This window comes from Tamandua tetradactyla, chromosome 10 (assembly GCF_023851605.1).
Source record: "Tamandua tetradactyla isolate mTamTet1 chromosome 10, mTamTet1.pri, whole genome shotgun sequence".
Taxonomy (NCBI): Eukaryota; Metazoa; Chordata; class Mammalia; order Pilosa; family Myrmecophagidae; genus Tamandua; species Tamandua tetradactyla.
In genome coordinates this window covers 37,197,728-37,205,093 of record NC_135336.1, presented here as the reverse complement: position 1 = coordinate 37,205,093, position 7,366 = coordinate 37,197,728, and the positions used below count along the sequence as shown (strand labels likewise).

The window sequence follows — 7,366 nt, the reverse complement described above, 5'->3', positions numbered from 1 at the left end:
AGCTCAAGGGAAATACTTGAAAATGTTGAACTGCAATCCAATAGCCTTGATTCTTGAAGATGATTGAAAAACTATAGAACTTCTAAGGTGTGAATGTGTGAGTGCGAAAACCTTGTGATTGACACTCCATTTATCTAGTGTATGTACAGATGAGTGAAAAAAAACAAAAGTAGATAAATAAGCAATAGGGGGTATGGCAGATATGGGATGTTTTGGGTATTCTTAGATGACTGTATCTCAATAAAAAATCATTGAAGAAAAAAATGTTAATCACAAGAAGATATAAATGACTGATAGTTTAGTTCTTTTTCTAGTTAAGTTTCTAGTTTAGTTTTTTCCAAAGCATTTATATTTTAACAGGTTGAGAATCAGAGAGAGAGAGAGAGAGAGAGAACCAACCAAATTTCCAGTAGATGTCAACTACTAGGGGGCTGTGGTGAAGTGGGATAAACTTCACCTTTATCAAATACTTAATTGTTCCTTTAAATAAACTGTCTATGTCTTACTGATACACTTGTGTGTGGTTTGAATCTCTTATGTACCCCAGAAAAGCCATGTTTCAATTTGGATCCAATCTTGTGTGGGCAGGTGTTTTTTTTTTTTTTTAATCCTGATTCAATATTGTAGGGTGGAAATTTTGATTAGATTATCTCTATGAAGATGTGATTAGATGGAGATGTGGCCCCACCCATTCAGGGTGGGTCTTGATTAGTTTACTAGTCTTTAAAAGGGAAGACATTTTGGAGAAACCTTAGAAATGACAGAGCTGAGCAGATGCAGATGCTTGGAGAACAGTTGGTTCAGAGCTTTCAGAGCGAAGGTGAGACCCAGACGTTTAGAGATGCATAGCCAAGCACACGTTGCCATGTGCCTTCCCATGAGATGCTAAGCAAGTCAGAATCTAGAGTTGTGTCCCAGAGGAGCTAAGTGAAGGCTGACAAATGCCAAATGAGAAATCCCTACAGGAAACAGAGGCTGTAAGCAATGGTTCATAGGAGCATGGGACCAGCGGATGCCAGCTACATGCGTCCCAGCTGACAGAAGTGTTTTGGACAGTATCTGCCGGTCTTGAGTGAAGGTATCCTCTTACTGGTGCCTTAATTTGGACATTTTCTTGACCTTAAAACTGTAGACTTATAATTTATTAAATTCCCTTTATAAAAGGCATTCTGTTTCTGGTACATTACGTTCTGTCAGCTTAGCAAACTAGTACAACTTGTTTTCATGAAATGTTTTAAGGGGGGGGGGGGAGATTTAAGCTCTGAAGCATATAAGTAGTTAAAAATATCTGCATTTTCTATGTTTATATATTTCTCATGAGATACTTGTTATTTTGAGAGCGTATCATAGTTCATTACCTCAATACTTCTCAAATAACTGTGAAGAACTGTTATTTTTAAATTCCAATTACTTTGACCAATACTTGTGTAAATTAAGGATACAAAGTTTATGTAATACCTGGAAGTTAAATTTCACTTTCTGAAATTACCATGTCACAGAACATTAGCAGTTATAGACTATGAACTATATTTGAGCATCACTGCTCTACTTCCTGTTTTGCCTTTTAAAAAATAGTGGATTTAACTTGGATTTATATTCAAGCACTTGTCTCATACTTACATATCCCCTAGCTTCTTCCCTTATACCTTCCTTACAATTTTCAAAAAGAATAGTCTTTGAAATAATAAGGACATTTTCAAACAATTTCTAGTCTCTATTTTTAATAGATCCTCTACTTTCAATACATCTGTACAATTCCCCCATCCCCTCGTCAAATTCAACCCAGTTAAGTTTTGCTACCTTTATTTGCCATTAATTTGGCCTATACACCAGGGGTTTATATAAGACACTTAGGTGGAATAGAGGCATTTGAGTAGTAACAGGAGAAATCCACCTAAGTAAACAATGTTGCTAATAATAAATATGCTTTATTGAGATAAAGATTGCAGGAGTATGTTTAAAAATAGCCATTGAATATGTTTCTTGCTGCTTCCCATTTTGTCCAAACACAGGCTGAAAGAGGCTTTTGATTGGCGAGTCTGGCTTTGTGGTATTTCCTTCATTCATTGCTTGGAAAGCAAGGAACTATTTTTTTTTTATCCCAACCCAAAAACAGAAAATTCCACATGGTCATATATTAGGTAAAATGTCCAAATATTTCCATTTATAAGGTACAAACCCTGCAAATCTCTCAGCGGAAGGAAGAAAACAAAGATCTGAAGATAACAAAGCAACACAGTAATAGAAGAGGTGATGAAACTGAAATTAAAACAAGCCGTTTCCCTTTTTAGTAAATAGGAACCTATACTGAGAGGAAATGTATGCCTCTGAGGAGAAGGCTACCACAGCCCTTATCTCTCTACAGGCTCCTTCACTGGGTGAGTACCAAAGTTCAGTTCTCGTGGGAGAGGACTGTGATGACAGAACATTTCAATCATAAACACCTTCCACCCCACAGAAGCTTCAGGGTAGCAATATTCTCACCTAGAGAAGCCTTCAGGGGCCATCATACAGTGAGCACACATGCCCACCTGTTTGGGGCTTGATTATTTTAGGAGTTCTGCTCTAAGCTGAAGCAGACCTGCCTGTCTTGGATCTTAGGTTCCTCTTGAGCCCTAGAGGGACCCTTAGAGCCAATTCACCCTACCTACAGATATTTGAACATGCTGGCCACAATCTAAAAATTCATCAAGCAACCTCCAGACCTTCTGGCCTATATGTAAGGCAGCCCTAATCGCTCTCAAGTGACCCTGAGGTCCAGAGGTGGAAAAGAGAAGGGTGCTGATACCAAAGAGTATCTACACTTGTTGACTGGGCTCCTGGTGGCTCTTGGCACTACAGTGTCTAGTACTGTTTACATTAGTATTATATGCAAACAAGTTTCCTAGCTATCCATGGATATCCAAGCATTTCCTGAAGTCCTTTATATTACCATGCAGGGTAGAGATCAGAGTTGTTCCAGTTTGCAACCTACCAGACTGTGATATACCAGAAACAGAATGGTTTTTAAAAAGGAAGATTTATTAAATTGCATGTTTATAGTTCTAAGGCTGTGAAAATGTCCAAATTAAGGCAAGGTTATGAAAATGTCCAAATTAAGGCACCAACAAGAGGTAACCTTCACTCAAGAAAGGCCGATGAAGTTCGGGGTTTATCTCCCTCAGCTGGAAGGGCACATGGTGAAATCTGCTAGCTTTCTCTCCTGGCTTCTTGTTTCATGAAGCTCCCCTGAGGGCGTTTCCCTTCTTCATCTCCAAAGGTCTCTGGCTGCATGATCTAAAGCTTTTTCCAAAATGGTTCCCTCTTAAGGGGCTCCAGTAAGCAATCCCACTTTGAATGGGTGGACATGAATATTCATGAAAGCCATCTAATCAAAAGTTACCACCTACAACTGGGTGGGTCACATCTCCATGGAAACAATAAAAAAGATACCACCCAGCAGTGCTGAATGAGGATCAAAGGACGTGGCTTTTTTGGGGTACACAATAAATTCAAACCATCACAAGAATGAACAGCACTTCAGAGAGAACTGCCAGGCAGATAGTCATACTGAGAAAAGAGTCAGTGTTGCAACAGACAAGAGAAAGGAGCCTGAAATCAGATGAATTGAATAATTCATTCTAAGGTTTTCACTGAAGCATCTTGAAGATTCTGACTTCTCTACCCTGGGAAATCTGAAATCCAAATGAAATAGGGTTCTTGCCCCAATTTATTCAATTACCAAAGACCAGAAAAGTTGAATAGTTATTCCTATAGGCCAAGGGCCAGCCATCTACTTTCTAGTCTAATTTTATTATCCCTTTGGTTCTAGGACTTGCCCCTCAAATCTATAGTCAAGATGCTACTGTTTTCAGATATGAAGAGACTTCTCCCAATTCAGTGCCCCATAACTCTTAGCTGAGGTCCTTTCCCTTCCTCTGCCCTGTAAGGCTACAAGCCAGAGGGAAAAGGAATAGCCCTGTTATGAACAACAACGAAACTCCTGAATCCTTTGGCTCGCCCAATGCTGCAATCATAGCATATCCTTAGAAATATGTGTTAGTTATAATGCTAAACCTCAGAAAAAAAAAGTCACCTGCTACTGTTTATTGTTTTCCCAAATCACGACTGGCTTAATCTATTCACATAGCCTCAACTGCCAGCCTCAGGAATCTTTCTCAGTCAGTTTAGCCTTGACTTTGTGCCTCAGAAGGGCTGCAGCGGCCGTACTGCAGGCCACCAAGGAGAAAAAGGAGAGGTAGGCCATATGGACAGATAGCTGACTGCAGAAAGATCCCTACCCCTGGTAGTCCAGGAGGATGGCCTCCAGCTGGGAGAGTGTGCAGACAGACAGAAAGATGTGGAAAATCTGATACCCATGACCCACAATGTCACAGGAACCTGGGAAGTACTTCTCACGCACAAGGCAGGAGAAGAAGCAGGTGTTAACCAGGAAAAATAGGATTTGGTAGGTGTGGTATCATGCTGCCTGCTCCTGGGCAGGCAACCAGGTGGCAGAGGGCCACACTCTATGCTACGGGGCTGAGGTCTAGGATGAAGGCCAGCCCTGGAACACTACTTAACAGATCTTCCTCATGACTGGTTAAGGCCTCCGGTAACCATATGTGTCATAGCACAGCCAGCACAAGACAATCAGCTACAGAAAGCAGCAGCAGGCCAAAAGAAAACCAGAACCTCTCACACCAGGCCTGATCAAAGCTGTAGAAGTGGGCCAAGACATATGGTAAACTCTCGTGCCAACATAGCCCACAAAGTAGAAGGTGTAGTAAGAGAGCTCTGACTTGGGCTGCAGCTGGTGGGCCAGAAAGCTGCACTTGAGGTAAGTGATTGAGGACAGGGTAAAGAGGAGCAGGGGCAGGGGTTGAGGGGAGGCTCTTGGCAAGGCTTCTCTTCAGCAAAGTCTCAGAATCACAAGAGGATTGCCAGAGCCGCCAGTAAGTAGGTGGGTCCAGACATTGACTACCTCATTGTAGTTATGAAAGAGGCACCACTCAAGGCCTGTGGGGCAGTAGCCAGTGTGGATTTAATGCACCTGGAAGAGCCATGGTAAATCTGTCTCTGGGACAGTACAAGGCATGTTGGGCAGCCCATCTTTCAAGATCACTTACAGACAGGGTGCCGAGGCACTCCACGGTGGGGGTCGTCACGGCTGCTGACAGCTTGGCTATTTCTGCATAGCTCAGTCAGGACGGGGTGTGTGTGTGTGGGGTGGGGGAGGAATTGAAAACTACATTACCTTTTGCTTTGTACTGAGCACTGAGGAGGGCACTGAACTCAGCAAGCAGATTCCGTGGCATCGCCTCGTGTCACTGTGAGTGGGAACAGCACAGATGGCAAGAAGATGGCTGAGAGGGGCAGTGACCAAGCCTATAAGCCTATGCACATGGTGGCACTGCCAGCCCAGCCTGCAGAGTTATTCCTGCATTACTGGCTGCAGGCTTTTGGAGGGCTGCTCTGACCTGGCTGCCAGGCATAGCGGAGAGGCAGGCTGCCCATTTTTAAAATTGGGTACTTTGTCTTTTTATTGTCATGTTGTAGTATTTCTTTATTTATTATAGATATTAAACCCATATTGGATATGTGGTTACCAAATATTATTTTCCATTGAGTAGAGCTACTTTTCACTTTCTTGACAAGGTCCTTTGAGGTGCAAAAGTATTCAATTCTGAGGAGATTCTATTTTCTATTTCTTCTTTCATGGCTTGTGCTTTGAAACAACTGCCTAACACATGATCTTTTTCTTTTTTTTTTTAATTGTGAAATAAATATATATTTCAAAGTATATATATATTTGGGGGTGTGCATGGGCAGGGAATTGAACCTGGGTCTCCTGCATGGCAAGCATCCTACCACTGAACCACCCATGCACCATCAAAGTACATTTAACAAGTAGGTATAGAACAGATTTCAAAGTGTGGAATAAGTTACAGTTTCACAATTTCAGGTTTTTCCCTCTAGCTGCTCCAAGACACTGGAGATTAAAAAGAAATATCAATACAATGATTCAGTAGTCATGCTCATTTTTCAAATCCTAACTTCTCTGTTATGACTCTTGTTTCTCCTTTGATCCTTCTCCCTATCTTTAAGGATATTTGGGTTATGCCCATTCTAACTTTTTCATGTTGAAAAGGGGTGTTGACATTTTGGGATAGGGGGATGGAACTGGCTGATGTTCTTGGAGGCTGGCACCTCTGGGTTTCAGGATTTATCTGTCCCAGGAACCATCTGAAGGTTTTAGGTTTCTGAAAAGTAAACTCAGTGTGTGTAACTTTCGTAGGATCTCAGAAAGGGTCCTGGGTTTTTTAGGGTTAACAGGAATAATGTTGGTTGGGTTTTGGCAAACCATGGCAATTAGCAATATTTAGCTAAAGCTTCCATCAGAGTAGCCTCCAGAATAGCCTCTCAACTCTACTTGAATTCTCTAAACCATGTGTTCTAGTTTGCTAGCTGCCAGAAAGCAATATACCAGAAATGGAATGGCTTTTAAAAAGGGGAATTTAATATGTTGCAAGTTAATAGTTGTTAGGCCATAGAAATGTCCCAATTAAAACAAGTCTATAAAGTGTTCAATCTAAGGCATTCAGGGAAGGATACCTTGGTTCAAGAAGGCCAATGAAGTTCAGGGTTTCTCTCTCAAGTGAGAATGCAGATGGCGAACACAGTGAGGGTTTCTATCTTGGTTGGAAGGGTACATGGCGAAGATGGAGTCATCTGCTAGCTTACTGTTCTGGCTTTCCATTTCATGAAGCTCCCCAGGAGGAATTTTCCTTCTTCATCTCCAAAGGTCACTGGCTGGTGGGCTCTCTGCTTCATGGTGGTGCAGCATTCTCTATTCTCTCTGAATCTTTCTCTTGTTGTTCTCTAGCTTTTTCCAAAGTGCTTCTTCAATAAAGTCAATCAAGACCCACATAAAATGGGTGGAGACATGTCTCTATCTAATCAAGTTTAATACCCACACTGGTTGAGTCACATCTCCATGGAAATAAGCTAATTAAAGTTTCCAACAGATAGTACTGAATAGGGATTAGAAGGAACAGATGCCTTTATTAAATGGGATTAGGATTAAAACATGGTTTTTCTAAACTACATACATCCTTTCAAACCGGCACACCATGGAGACCTTATTTTGTTACATTTCTTTCCCCTGTTTTGGTCAGGAAGGCATTGTTGATCCCATAGTGCGAGGGCCCAGCTCGTCCCTGGCAGTCATGTCCGAAATTGCTAGGGAGACTTTCACTCTAGATGTCACATCCCATGTAGAGGGGAGAGTAATGGCTTTACTTGCAGATTTGGGCTTAGAGAGAGGGAGAGTGCTACCACAAGATCTTGAAGATTCTTCTCCATGTTTTCTTCTCAGAGTTTTATG

The 7,366-nt window shown here is 41.7% G+C and overlaps 1 pseudogene; it reads right to left on the bottom strand.

Moving 5' to 3' along the window:
• Window positions 1–4,144: 4,144 nt before the first annotated feature.
• Window positions 4,145–5,297, bottom strand: LOC143647626 (membrane progestin receptor beta-like; annotated as a pseudogene).
• Between the last annotated feature and the right edge of the window lie 2,069 nt (window positions 5,298–7,366).